Genomic DNA, 14,553 nt, shown 5'->3' on the forward strand with positions numbered 1-14,553 from the left:
ACCTGTTTGAAACCTGGTTTCCCAGCACCGGTAACATAAAAACTGAAGGCTGCTGATGGCAAACAGGAGTTTATAATTCCCCTCTGAGCCAGCCAGAGACCTGAACTCATAATACTGCCTTAAATAACAGGATACAGCTTTGGTGTATCTAGCACTTTCATTTTCAGCCTGGAGAGCCCCTGTTTCAGACTGCTTGGGTCCTAATTGATGTTCCTTCTAACAAAGGTACGCAATATTAGCAAGGCAGAAACTTATCTTTTATTGTCTTTTTAAGATTTATTTATTTTTGTGAGGGGGGGCGTGGGAGGGGCAGAGGAAGAAGGAGAAGCAGACTCCCTGCTGAGCAGGAACCTCAGTCCCTGAGTCCTATGACCTGAGTGGAAAGCAGATGCTTAACCAACTGAGCCACCAGGAGCCCAGCAGCTTACCTTTTTATCATTTTTTTTAACATCTTAATTTAATTTTATTTTTTTCAGTGTACCAGAATTCATTGTTTATGCACCACACCCAGTGCTCCATGCAATATGTGCCCTCCATAATACCCACCACCAGCCTTACCCATCCCCCACCCCCTCCCCTTCAAAACCCTGTTTGTTTCTCAGAGTCCACCATCTCTCATGGTTCATCTCCCCCTCTGATTTCCCCCAATTCACTTTTCCTTTCCTTCTTCTAATGTCCTCCATGTTATTCCTTATGCTCCACAAGTAAGTGAAACCATATAATTGACTTTCTCTATTTGACTTATTTCACTCAGCATAATCTCCTTCAGTCCTGTCCATGTTGATGCAAAAGCTGGATATTCATCCTTTCTTATGGCTGCGTAATATTCCATTGCATATATGGATCATTTCTTCTTTATCCATTCATCTGTTGAAGGGCATCTTGGCTCTTTACACACAGTTTGGCGATTGTCTTTTAATATGGCCTTTCTCCTCGTAAGAGTCTGAGTACCAGAACAAAGGGACTTGGCAACCTCAGACATGAGGGGCAAATGGGCCCTCCTGGCCTAAATACAGATGGTGTGGTAGGATGAATCCAGGTAGGCTCCTAAGGTTGGACATTGGGAGAAGGGTAGAAAAAGGACAGAGAACAAGAAAGAGGTGCTGCCTCACCCAAAAGGGAACCGCAGAGGAACAAACAAAAAGAAATATTTAGACTCTTTTTTTTTTAAAGATTTTATTTATTTGACAGAGATCAAAATTAGGCAGGGGAGGGGGAAGCAGGCTCCCTGCAGAGCAGAGAGCCTGATGTGGGGCTCGATCCCAGGACTCTGGGATCATGACCTGAGCCGAAGGTAGAGGCTTTAACCCACTGAGCCACCCAGGCGCCCCTGCTCTGTCCTTTCGACTCTGGGATGTGTTTGATAGGGGGCACAAATGGAGGGATGCAGGAGCAGAAGTATATGGCGATGTTGGGCTCTGAAAGTACTCATACAAAAAGGAAAGTCAAATTGCTCGATGCCTGACCTGCAGGTGTTGGAGCACATGCCCAGGTTCTGAACCAGATTCCACCATTCACCATCTGCCATCCCAGGCTGGCTGCCTAACCTCTGTTGCCTTGTCTCTAAACAGGGGCCCTAATGTCCCTGGGATTTGGAGGGGATTAAAGGACTTATATTTAAAGCAGTTAGAACACCCTAATGTGAAGGGAGTCCTCAAAAATGTTAGTAATCATTTTCTTTAGATGGGAAGTTGACCTTGGGTGGCTTCCAAAGTCCTTCATGCTGTAAGATACTTTTGTTATCTTGTGATATTTCCCCTTCATCTGGGTCTATATATCCCTATCCATTTCAGTAGCTATGCCCTAGTTCAGGACTATATCCTTGTGCCGGTTAGGGTGAAACAAAAGGGGAGCTTACTGTTGTCCCCATGGATCCCTTAACCACCAGCCCTTCCTCTTCACATCTGCTCCAGCTCCTTCAACTCTCTTACTGTGTGGTTCTACACAGCAGTGAAGAAAATATCAAGGAACCAAACCAAGATTAGGCAGGTGAACTCCCAACCCAGACTCTTGAATCCCTTCAGAATTTAGGGCATGACTCACCAGCTAGACTGGGGTGACTGGGCAGCATCTGTCCTAGGTTTTGCCTTTGGTTCCATCCCCAGTGATGGCCATAAAAAGCTAGGTTCTCCTGTGTCCTCCAGGCTTTATCTTTTGGTTCAGACCAGAGTGAAATTCAGCAGCCCCAGAACTCCAGGCAAACGTTTTGACAAAGGGGTGTCTCTACCCTGCCTCAAGTTCAGCCCTCCAAAATCGTACTTGATCCTGACCTCCCCTGACTGCTCTGTTTTCTGACAGAGTTCAGTTCTCTTGTTGTTCTCTTTTGTTGCATTCAGTTTCCTTCTTTCAACTCGGCATGCAGTCCACACAACAAATCCCGATTAGCATGGTGGAGGGTGGGTGCATCCATGAGACTCACAGGGCAAGTGTGAGCCCATCCGAACCCAACTGGAGAGGTTGTGCCTCTTCCGCATAGCTGCCCTGGCCTCCTGCCACCCAAACTACACAAATCAGCAGTACCTCCTTCTCTAAACAGTAGTTGGAACATGTTCCATCTCAGCTTCAGTTCCCTCTGGCTTGAAACAGCTTCTCTTATTACGTGGAAACTGTTCCTATGTACATTTTGCCTCTCGATCTTTGCCTTTATCATCTGTCTCAGTCCATTCAGGCTGCTGTAACAAAATACGACAGATTAGGGGGCTTACACAACAGAAGTTTATTTTGCATGGTCTGGAGGCTGGAAGCTGGAGCTCAGAGTGCCAGCCTGGTAGGGTAAGGGGACCTCTTTAGAAAGAGTGCTGATCTCAATCACGAGCTTCTCCACCCTTATGACCTAAGCATCTCCCAAGATGCTAATATCTCCTAATATCATCACTTCAGGCATTAGGATTTTCAACAAATTAATTTGGGGATAACGTAAACATTCAAACCATAGCATCTTCTATGCTTTTCTCAGTATTGCCCTAATCATGCTCCTGAGCATAGCCAAGTGAGCTGGCTTCTTGGGTCTCCACTCTTCTGTCCTTGTGAATGTGTCATTTCCCCAGCCTAAACTAACCTCTGTCTCCCACCAGGTCACCCCCACCAAATTCAGTCCAAAAGATGTTTTATCCTGGGACTCCAGACTTACTTTGTAATTCATAGCTACAAACATGGAAACATCTCACAAATATGAGGGTTATTATAAGTGGCCTTATATTTAGTGGTAGCTTATGGGTTCATAATCAATGTGGCATCACATACATGCTCCAACGTGGATGAACCTTGAAGACATTATGTTAAGTGAAGTTAGCCAGTCACAAATGACAATATTATAGGATTCCACTTCTGTGGAGTAGTCAAATACATAGAGACAGGAACTGGAACAGTGGTTACTAGGATCTGGAGGAAGTAGGGAATGGAGAGTTATTGTTTAATGGGTACAGAGTTTCTGTATGGGAAGATGACAAGGTTCTAGAGATGGATACTGGTGATGGCTTCACACCAGTGTAAAGGTATTTAATGCCACTGAACTGTACACTCAAAATGTTATGTGGGGCACCTGCCTGGCTTAGTCAGTTGGGTGTCCTACTCGGCTCAGGTCATGAGCTCAGGGTTGTGGGATCGAACCCTATGTTGGGTTCTGCCCTTGGCACAGAGTCTGCTTGTCCTTCTCCCTGTGCTCCTCCCCTTGCTTGTGCTTGTTCTCTATCTCTAAAATAAATAAATCTTTTTTAAAATGTTGTACGTGTTTTACCACAGTAAAACAATTTTTGAATAATAGATGGTACTTGTAGAACTCAGAAACTAAGAAGAAAGTAAAAATACATTTGCGAGACTTTCACTTAATAAAGCTTTTTAAAGATTTTATTTCTCGCATGTGAGTCTACAATTATCTCAAAATAAATGGCTTAATTTTTCTAAAAGTGAAAAAATTTATGCACACCAATGGTTAGTTTATTAATATAAAATTTCAAAAGAGGAATTACTGAATTAAAACATTATTTTGAAGGCTTGTGGTACAGATTGCTATTTATTCTCATGCCAATAGTATAAGGATCCTACCTCATAACACTGAATGCTTTTATTATAAACACCCTTTAATTCAATCAACAAAATTGTTTCTCATCAGTATTTAATTTCTTAAAGTTTTAACATAGCAGTACGTTGTCATTTCTCCATCTTTAACTAAGCAATTCCTTCTTTTTTATTAGCTGAGCAGCTTCCCTTTAGGGGAGGGACCAAGAATTCACTTCTTTCTGTACTTTTCATAAAAATCACCAGGGAGTCCTGGGAACCACACTTAGAGAAGCAAGCACAGTGTGAAATCCTTCACCTCACAGGTGACCTTGGAGTTCTATGATTTGTGCAGACTCCATTGGGAGTGGTATCACCCGAGAATTTGTTAGAAACGCAAATTCTTTGACCCCTCCTCAAACCTACTGACTCAGTTTCTGGGCATGGAGTCCAGCAGTCCGCTTCAACGAGCTTGCCAAGCAGCTGGACTGCACACTAGAATCTGAAAAGTACTATTTGTAGAAGACATTGACAAGCATCGCTCTTTATTTTTTTCTCCCTCCTTACACCCTCAATAGCACATCAGTTGCATGAGGACAGACCCTTTATCCAGTAAAGTTCACCCTCACATCCCTATACCTAAACTGTGGATGCTTAATAAATAATTCAAGAAATAGTTTACTAATTAACCAAACTCTGCTCCCTAAAGTCTGTGTCTTTTTAAAAAAGATTTTATTTATTTATTTATTTGAGAGAGAGAGGGAGAGAGCAATGGGGAGGAGCAGAGGGAGAGGGAGAAGCAGGCTCCCCGATGAGCAGGGAGCCCTCTGCGGGGCTCGATGCAGGCTTTGATCCCAGGACCCTGAGATCATGACTTGAGCCAAGGGCAGAGGCTTAGCCACCCAGGAGCCCTAAAGTCTGTATCCTCATTCTGGACTGTGCAGCCAGACTCTCAGGGCAGCCCTGTTTACAGGACAAGGGGAGGGCTTGGGGGGCACCTCATGCAAAGCTAATTTCTTGGTTCAGCTTTGCAAATGCCAGGAGGGTGACCAGAAAAGTCTTGGAGCATTGGTTGGCCCATAAGCTTATAAAATGTTGGCTGTATGAGGCCTCAAACCCTAAATTCATCAGTCAAAATGGAGCTTTTTTCAGTCTTGGTGAGTCAGTGCTATTCAAACACCGTGAGCACTAAGCAGGAAGATAAATGAATGAACGAATGTGTGTGTGTGTGTGTGTGTGTGTATAAACATGCTAGATGAGGGACGCCTGGGTGGCTCAGTTGGTTAAGCGGCTGCCTTCAGCTTAGGTCACGATCCCAGCATCCTGGGATCGAGTCCCACATTGGGCTCCTTGCTCGGCAGGGAGCCTGCTTCTCCCTCTGCCTCTGCCTGCCACTCTGTCTGCCTGTGCTCGCTCTCTCTCCCTCTCTCTCTCTCTGACAAATAAATAAAATCTTTAAAAAAAAAAAACAAAAAACATGCTACATGATGCAGGTTAACCAGGTTCAAGGATCCAGAAGAGGTACCACAAGACGAGTCAAGAGGTTTCTTGGCTTTGCACAGGATAGAAATCAAATGTGAGGCGAGAGGAAGTGAGAGCAGAGTTTATCAAAGGTACGGAGAGTGCAGGTGCAGTGTTGAGGAGACCTGGAAAGGAAAGGTGAGTCTTATCTTTGCTGGGGGTCTGGGGTTTTTATTGAGGATTGTGGTCCACTCAGGCATCTGGAAACTAAAGAGAAGTCATTATCTCCTTGACCTTTACAAGTTCATTATCTGTTCTCTGAGGCATGTGTAAGGCAGGGACGTAGATGCTAGCAAGAACAGAAGCAGGTTAAGGAGTGAAGAAAGCAGTTTTTCATGGGGTTCCTTTAGTTCCCCTGTCTCACTAGACAACTGAACCTGTGGGTAATCTCAGACCCACAGTAGCCCTTCTCCATCATGTTAATGAAGGATCGTCGGAAGAAAGGCAGGTAGGGACAAGGGGCCCCCACCCTAAGAGGAAACTACCCTTAAAAAGGATTTTACACCACTCTGGAAGGAGCCCTTCACCCTTTCCCAAGTGAACAACTACCTGATAGGTAGATGGGCCAGTGGACAAAAATCCGATGGATGACAGGTGCATGGGGGGTTAATCAGATTAAAACCACCTGCCAACCTTCTCATAAAAATCCCTAGACCGAGGAACTCTGGTGGCAACCCTTTCGGGTCCTCTCCCTCGCTGGGACCTTTGTACTATCGCCCATAAACTCTGATTTGCTGCCCACCAGTCTTTATCGGGTCTACGTCTTCTTTCTTCCAAGCAATGTGACCAAGAACCATGGGCACTAAGGAAAAGAAATCATGAAGCATAGCAAACTCTTAGTCATGAGGCCCTTCAGATGGGTATCAGTGGGCCATGTGTTTAGAGGATGATTACTAACATGTATTTGGCTGGGAAGGGGTAGAGATAAAGGAAGTTCCCAAAGGGATTTTTATTGGATAGTGGAGGTCAGGCTAATAACAAGCCAAGGTTGTCTTTTGCCTCTAGCAACGTATTAAATTTGAGACAGCTAAGCTCCAGGTCACTCTGCCTGTCTCAAGTATTTGTCCATGGGCTGTAAGCTGTAAAGAAATTTAATTTTTTCTTTTGCCTTTGTTCTCCACATCAGAGAGGACTTTGCTCAAAAAGGCCCTGCTAGGTTCCTCTCTGTCCACTATACCTAGTTCATATCATACTGTGGTTATCTATGCTGTCTTCCTGGAGTAGGTCTTCTATCTAAATTCTTTTTAAGCAGCTATGGGGGGAGATAAAGAACTTTACCTAAATCTTCTGGGTCTTGGTGGGGGTTGTTATTTTTTAAGTAAGCTCCACACCGAATGTGGGACTCAGACTCACAACCCTGCCAAACCAGACAGGCGAGCCATCTTGATTGCTTTTAAAGCATTTAAATTTTTTTTTAAGATTTTATTTATTTATCAGAGAGAGAGAGGGGGAGAGAGCGAGCACAGGCAGACAGAGAGGCAGGCAGAGGCAGAGGGAGAAGCAGGCTCCCCGCTGAGCTAGGAGCCCGATGTGGGACTCGATCCCAGGACGCTGGGATGGTGACCTGAGCTGAAGGCAGCTGCCCAACCAACTGAGCCACCCAGGCGTCCCTCATCTAGCATGTTTATACACACACACACACACACACACACACACATATTTGTTCATTCATTTATCTTCCTGCTTAGTGCTTAACCAACTGAGCCACCCAGGCGTCCCCTTGATTGCTTTTAAAATAATCCTCATGCCAAAGCAGCCTGTCTTGGATTGACCCCTACAAATCTGAGAGAAACACTGAGACATCTCCATGACCAGAGATCCCCAGATTCATTTTTATTTTACTACCAAGGACATTTTTATATAGCGTACAAGTTTATGGAATCATTTTACTTATTTATATTCCTTTTCCCCCCACATAACTGAAATTCTTCGTGGAAATGCTGTCATTTGCCTTAGTGCCCTAGTAAGCGGAGAGTTTTAAGTCCAGCTCAGTTCTCTGTCAGGATTCTCATCTCTGTGGGCTTCTGCCCCCAAATCAGTGACATCTGTCATAAAGTCTTGTGCTTCTGTGTTTTTCTTTCTTCAAGCACCGTCCCCTTAGGGCAAGCTTGCTCTGTTTTTCCTATGAATGTTTTGGTTACTGCATACCACATGTCGTCTTCATTCTCTCCTCCTGTATTTATGGGCATCAGTAATGTTCTAAGCATTGGGGACTCAGCTATAAATAAGCAGACACAGTCCCAAGCTTACAGTCCTGCCCTTGTTTTGCCTGAATGTTCTAGACCAATACAGGGTACTGTAGCTGGGGTGCCCAGAGTACAGGAGCACCTGCTCTGGGAGTCCCAAACAGACTAGGTTTGGCCACTTGCCGCTGACAAAATCCAAAGGCAGAGAGACAAGCGGTAGTGAAACAAGAAAGGAACTTATCTCAGTGAGGCCAACACTGGGAAGACCGTGCACTAGGTCTCAAAGACTGTCTGCAAGATACAGAAAATAGTTCCAAGTTTATATACAGAAAATGTAAGACATAGGTTGCTGGGTAGTGCAGGTGGGCAGTAAAGGTCAAATGGATCACTCTTATGGGGGAGGAGGCTTGCTGGCGCAGGGCAGTCCTTATTGCCAGGGTGTAGTTTCGGTTCCCATTAGGAGATGCTTTGCCCGCAGAGTCTTTTGCCTGAATTGAGAGATAAGCTGGAAAAAACAGAATTAGAAAGTTAGAGGTCAAAATGGAGGAAGTGAGGGATGCCTGGGTGGCTCAGTCCATTAAGTCATTAAATGATCCCAGAGTTCTGGGATCAAGTCAGGCTCCCTGCCCAGGGAAGCCTGCCTCTCCCTCTGCTGCCTCCCCCATCCCCCCCCCCTCTCTCTCACTATCTCTCCCTCTCTCAAATAAATAAGTAAAATCTTGTTTAAAAATGGAGGAAGTTGAAGTCCTTTTTCAATACCGAAATTTAAACCAATTAAACACGTTTTTCCTTACACAGGCCAAAGAAAATGTATTTGCCTACCCAATAGTTTGTTTTGTTTCAACAGTTTCCATGTTAAAGAGCCAGATGTTTTGGGGGGGACTGGCCCTGGTAGTACTGTGGTATTCCAACACCCATGGGTGAATGAAGCCTGCTTTTCTGGACAAAGGACAACCTACAGACCACCCAGCCCTTCCAAGGGAGCAGCCACCTCTCAGTGCCAGGGATAGTTTCCAGGCAAGACTGTAGACCCACTTTTGCCAGGTCTTCTGATTTTTCAAGAGGAGCTATAAACAGAATTTGAAGTGAAATATTCTCATTTTTAAGTATTAGCTACTAATTTAAACACAGCGTAGACCAAATACATCTTCTGGTTATGTGGCTTTGAATTCTCTTCTATGACTGCATATGAAAAATTTCTGTATGGAACTTGTTCTAATGTTTTGCTTATGGACCTTTGCTTGCAGTTCTGTTTGCCACATGCTCCTTGAAAGTCCTCCCTTTGTACTTTCTACTATTATCTATCATCATAAGCACACTCTGTTCCTGGTCGTGTTAAATGCTGGTGAGATGGAAGACAGAACATCTGATGTTTGTTTGTTTCTCCTGCTTGATTTCCTTAAACCCTAAAATCAGTTTATTGTGAAACAGTTCCATGTGTATCAGTTCCAGGGCTGATGAGGTTTGATAAAACTAGTTTAGCTGCTCCCTATGTTACATGACAAAGGCCTCTGAGTATTTGTCTCCATCAAGCCCCTATAATTAAAAAATTCTGTCCTTTATGAATCTTGGGATTCACAGGACCTATGCTTTTTACCCTGTGGCAGTGTTGAGTCATTGAAAGCCCTTCTTTCCCCGACAAAAAAGTTTATGATTTATTCATTCATTAATTTTTATTATTTTTTAAAATGTGGTAAAATATATATAGCCTCATCAATTCTGTCATTTTAACCATTTTCACCTGTACAATACAGTGTCAGTAAGTATATCACAATATTGTGTGACCGTCACTACTGTTTCAAAAGATTTTTATCAACCCCCAAAAGAAATTCTGTACCCATTAAGCAATAAGTCCCCAACCCCTCTTCCCCTAGCTCTGGTAAACCTAATCTATTTTGTGTCTACACGAATTTGCCTATTCTAGATAATTCATATAAGTGGAATCATACAGTATTTGTCCTTTTGTGTCTAACTTATTTCACTTAAAATAATATTTTCAGAGTTCACCCATATTGGAACTTTATTCTTTTTTATGGCCGTATAATATTGAATAGCATGTATATATTACATTTTGTTTATCCATTCATCTGTTGGTAGACACTTGGGGTGTTTCCACATTTTGGCTCTTATGAACAATGCTGACATGAACGTGGGTGTACAGACATCTATTTGAGTCCCTGATTTCAATTCTTTTGGTATATATGATGTGAGAAGCAAAGGCAGAAGAAAAATTATTAAATTTCCTAACTACTTGCAGCTCAACTTACTACTTACAAGTCCTTAAAGAGGCAAAGTGACGTTCCTCTAGGGACTCAACTGCCCTGATGTTGACACTTTGCTAAGGGCAAAAGACAATCTTAACCTGACCCCCCCTCCCAGGATCCTGTAAGTCTACCTTAACATATAAAAATTCCTTTGGGGGCACCTGGTGGTTCAGTTGGTTAAGCATCTACATTCAGCTCAGGTCATGTTCCCAGGATTCTGGGATTGAGCCCCACATCGGGCACTATCCCTGTCTCTCTCGAATAAATAAATAAAATCTTTTAAAAAATATTTTAATAAAATAAAAATTCCTTTGGAAATTTCCTTTCTCTCCAAAATTAGACCTGACAAGATACGGCAATCATCCCCCAAGCATATGGCACACTGATATATATCTGACAGGTCTCATGACTAAAGTTTTATTAGATGGTAATAAATGACCTTTTCCTAACAATAGCTAACCCCTCAAAGTCCTGGAAACCCTGTTTTCCAAAGTTCCTTAGAGACTTACACTATCCCTAACCCCCTCTCAACTTGGAGATATATAATCACTATCCCTAATGACCCCTTTGCTACTCTTTCTGTCCACAGGTCCTGTCCCTGTGCTTTAATAAAACCACCTTTTTGCACCAAAGACAGCTCAAGAATTCTTTCTTGGCCATCAGCTTTGAACTCTAATGTCTTGCCTACATCACATACTTAGGAATGGAATTGTTGGGTAATATGGGAATTCTGTGTTTGACTTTTTGTATAATTACCAAGCTGTCTTCCACAGCGGCTCTACCATTTTATATTCCCACCTGCAAGGTATGAGGGTTCCAGGTTCTCCATATCCTTACCAACACTTCTTTTATTTATTTCTTTCTCTTTTTAAAATTATAAACATCATAGTGCAGGAGAAGTAATCTCATTGTATTTCCCTGATGGTTAATGATGATGAGCATCTTTTCATATGTTTATTGGCCATTTGTCTGTCTTCTTTGGAAGAAAGAAGTCCTTTGCCCATTTTTTTAAATTTTGGGCTGTTTGTTCATGGTTTATTTTTAATTTAAAGTTTCAAAACTCTCCACTGTAGGTCACTCACCATTGTAGGTCACAGGCAGTCAGTCTACACTTTGAGGATTTTATTTACAACCCAGTGCTCCTGGGTGCACTCAGCCTTAGAAGACAGACTCTGGTGTTGAGGGCTGTCTGTTTTTAAATCTAGGACCAGCTGGAAGAACGGATTGCTTGGTTGTGGAGTTAGACCCTCTGATCCTATCATACTTTAAGACAGGTGAACCAAAAACTAAAATAAAAATTAAAACAAAAGTGAGGATAAGGGGCGCCTGGGTGGCTCAGTGGGTTAAAGTCTCTGCCTTCGGCTCAGGTCATGATCCCAGGGTCCTGGGATCGAGCCCCACATCAGGCTCTCTGCCCAGCAGGGAGCCTGCTTTCTCCTCTCTCTCTCTGCCTGCCTCTCTGCCTACTTGTGACCTCTGTCTGTCAAATGAATAAATAAAATCTTAAAAAAAAAAAAAGCGAGGATAATATTTAAAGTCAATCTAGTTTACTGTTCCTCACTCCTCAGTTTAACAAAATATTTCTTAAGCACTTATATGCGACAAGCACTGTGTTAGGTATTGGAGATACAGCAAAGAGATGGATGTCCATACAGGGGTAGAATAATGGTCCCCAAAGATATCCACGCCCTAATCCTGGAGCCTGTGAATATGTTCTATTACATGCCAAAAGGGACTTTGCAGATGTGGCTGAAATAAGGGCCTTGAGATGGAGATATTATTCCGGATTCTTTGGTGAGCCCAATGTAATTATAAGGGTCCTTACAAGAGGGAGGCAGGAGGATCAGAGTGAGCGAAGATGTGAAGATGGAAACAAAGTCACACAGACATTTGAGCACAATACATGGCCAGCTTTCAAGATGGAGGAAGAGACTTTCATGAGTCAAAGAACGCAGGTGGCCTGTGAGCTGGAAAAGGTAAGGAAGCACATTCTTCCTTAGAGCTTCTGGGAGGTATGCATTCCTGCCAAACCCTTGACTTTAGGATTTCTGACTTCCAGACTGTTAAGATAATAGGTTTGCATTGTTGTAGGCACTAAGTTTGTGGTAATTTGTTACAGCAGCAGTAGGAAACTAACATAATTCCTTATACCCTCATCAAGGACACTGGCATGGTGGGCAGCAATCAGCAGACCTGGGTCTGACTCTGTGCTCTGTGCCCTGTAGCTACGTGACTTGGGACAAGTTACTTTATCACACTGAGACTTGTTTTCCAGGTCTATAAAGTGGGGATAGTAATGTTTGATTCACAAAGTTGTGAAAATTAGAAACTGTGTGAAACAGTTGGGGTGGAGGAAGCTCTTAGTAAGTGGAAACTATTATTATTCTTGACATCACTATTTTCTTTTGAAAGCTTTCCTTTAATTAGGCAAAAAGATAAGAGACCAGAGACACAGACCCCATTTAGAAGCAGGATGTTGGAAGGGGAAGGGATTACAAAATGCTTATGTGGGAGTAGTTAAGGGAGGTTCTATTTGACGAAACCAAGCACCAGGCCAGGCTGTCCTTTCTCTCTCCCTTCTACTCTCAGTGGCACAATCCTGCTCTTAACCTCCAGGTTTCACACTCAAGATTTCTCTTGGCCCTATTCCCTTTTTCCCCATCAGGCCCTGATTCTTTTTCTCCATCTCATCTCACCCAGAGGCCAAGTCCCTGTTTTGTTTATCCTTCTCAGTCATGACTCTGGTCATTTTGGGTGTATTTGCTCGTATTTGATCATTTTTCTTTCTTTATGCAACACGGATACTCAGTCTAGGTTGGGTTTCCAGTTCTTGGTCTTAAATTGTAATGACTGTGTCTTCCTTGCTCACAATGGATAGGCTCCACCTGCCATGTCTGCACTATGTATCTCATTTCTGCTTGCTCTAATAGCTCATTGGCTCAGGAAGGACAACTGCCCAAGTTAGGAATTGGGATTTGTGACCTAGACTGCCCTGATTCAGAAATGGTTAGAACCGTAAGCATCAATCACTTTCTCAAGAGGCTGATTAACAGCCATATTTCACCAGGGGAAGGGGAGGAGAGGAGAAAAGAACCCAATAGATTTGCAGGGGGATGTCCCAATGGCAATGCAATTCCCTGTTCTAGCCCTTTCCTGTAGCGCTACTGGATTCTTGTATTCCAGCTTCATGAGATACTCCTATACATATCCTTATACGTAATTTACATACATAGAATACACATATACATGAACGTGTACATAAAATATACACGTATATACTGAGATAAACTTCTAGGCCTAAAATGGAGCTGCTCCTGGCCAGGCTGCCATGTCAGCAAAAGGAATATAGGCAACTTTCCTGTCCTTGTAAATGTTCCTCGTGACCAGAAACACAGTATATCCAGTCAGCTGATTTCCAAACACCAAGCCAACTCTGGGCTCTGTGCTTATCTCCTTGTTCTTTCTTACCCCAAGTGAGGTTCCCTATGTAGCCTCAGCCCAATACTTTCTATTTTTTTCTGCTTTTTCTGTATTCTTTATCTTATAATAGTTTCCTGCCTTCCTCCCATTTTTCACTTCTACAGAACCTTGAGAATGGAGACTGCTTGTTTCATGAAGTGTGAAATAATGTTTGTTTATATCACTTAAATTGTCTTCCTTAATCATTTTTAACATAGATAAATATAAAATTCTCAATTTTCCCCTCAGCCAACTTTAATTGAATTTTGTTATGATGACCAAAGGGCTTCAGCCAATTTGTAAATAAAGATCTTCAAGAACAGCACACTCCATCCTGTATTAACACTAGAGGAAAACCATTTAATATGAATACTGCCTTGTGCCCTCATCTCATTGATTGCTGAGCCAGATGCCTGAAAATCTTGATGACTGAAGTCCTCTATCATCAAACACCTTCATCCGGGAGAAGGTCTATGAAAACCTATACTACATGATCATTGTGAACATCAAGCACTGAAAGAAGCATCATATCCTTTCTTGAAATGTATCCAAAGAAAAGATGAGTACAGGATGGCCATAGCCATGGCCAACTAATCTTAATTTCTCTTCATGTATTTGAAAAAAGTCAGGGGCAGTAAAAACAATGTCCTCAGGATTTCCTTCTTTCTTTCTCTCCCCCTCCTCCTTTTCTCAGAGGCCTAACTTCTCCTGAAAAGAGGCACATTTGAGTGAAGATTCTCTCAATAGATTCGGACATTAATGCTCCAAATGACTTGTGGGTCTTCTTGTTCTCGCTAGGCTAACTCACCAAACCAGCTGAGTCCTACCAGATGTTGTGGTAGCCAGGACCCTGCTAGGAAAGACTCAGAGAACGGGAGGGACTAATGGATGATGAGTACCTGCTGTGGGCCAGGTGTCTGTCTTCTCTTCATTCCTCATAGTCATCTGTGAAATGGGTAGTATTTTTCTCATTCAATAGATAAAGAGCTGGGGCTCAGAGAGGTCAAGTAACTTGTCCAGTATATTCCCGGTGAAATGCGATGGGTTCCATCTCAGTCTAGAGAACCTGCAATTTTTACTATACCAAGCACAACCTTCAACCGAGAAGTTCCTCACTCACAGGAAAA

The sequence above is a fragment of the Neovison vison genome, chromosome 6 (genome assembly GCF_020171115.1).
Source record: "Neovison vison isolate M4711 chromosome 6, ASM_NN_V1, whole genome shotgun sequence".
Classification (NCBI taxonomy): domain Eukaryota; kingdom Metazoa; phylum Chordata; class Mammalia; order Carnivora; family Mustelidae; genus Neogale; species Neogale vison.